Here is a 463-nt window from a genome sequence, read left to right on the forward strand (position 1 = left end):
TTTCTGTGGATATAATAATTAAAATCTTTGTTTGTTGTAGATACCCTTAAACAAGGTAAACGCCGATTAAAACGTGCTTATAGAACTTTAGAAGTTGAAAGCACGGAGGATGAGAATGTGTGTGTCAACACAATGCCGACCATCCTTAGTAATAGTGATCTCGAAAATGCACTTGATGACATAAAATATATGATTGTTCCTGATACAAATGATTCGCAAATATCTGCAGCGGACACTGATGCGGCGTCGACGACAAAAGAAGAGACACTTGGTATATTTTTATATTGACTTTATTTCATCGTGTTCTGGATATCAATCATATATCTTTTTCTTTAGCGTAATAAGTTTCCTTGTGATGAATTATGTATGCGTTTATGAAATTTTTCACAAATTTCATAAACGCTAAGAAAAAAGATATATGACTGATACCCTGTACGCAATACGCCCTTTGAACAACGAGTTT

Source organism: Odontomachus brunneus, unplaced genomic scaffold (genome assembly GCF_010583005.1).
Source record: "Odontomachus brunneus isolate Ranch 3 - 2012 unplaced genomic scaffold, Obru_v1 Obru_scaffold_239, whole genome shotgun sequence".
Classification (NCBI taxonomy): domain Eukaryota; kingdom Metazoa; phylum Arthropoda; class Insecta; order Hymenoptera; family Formicidae; genus Odontomachus; species Odontomachus brunneus.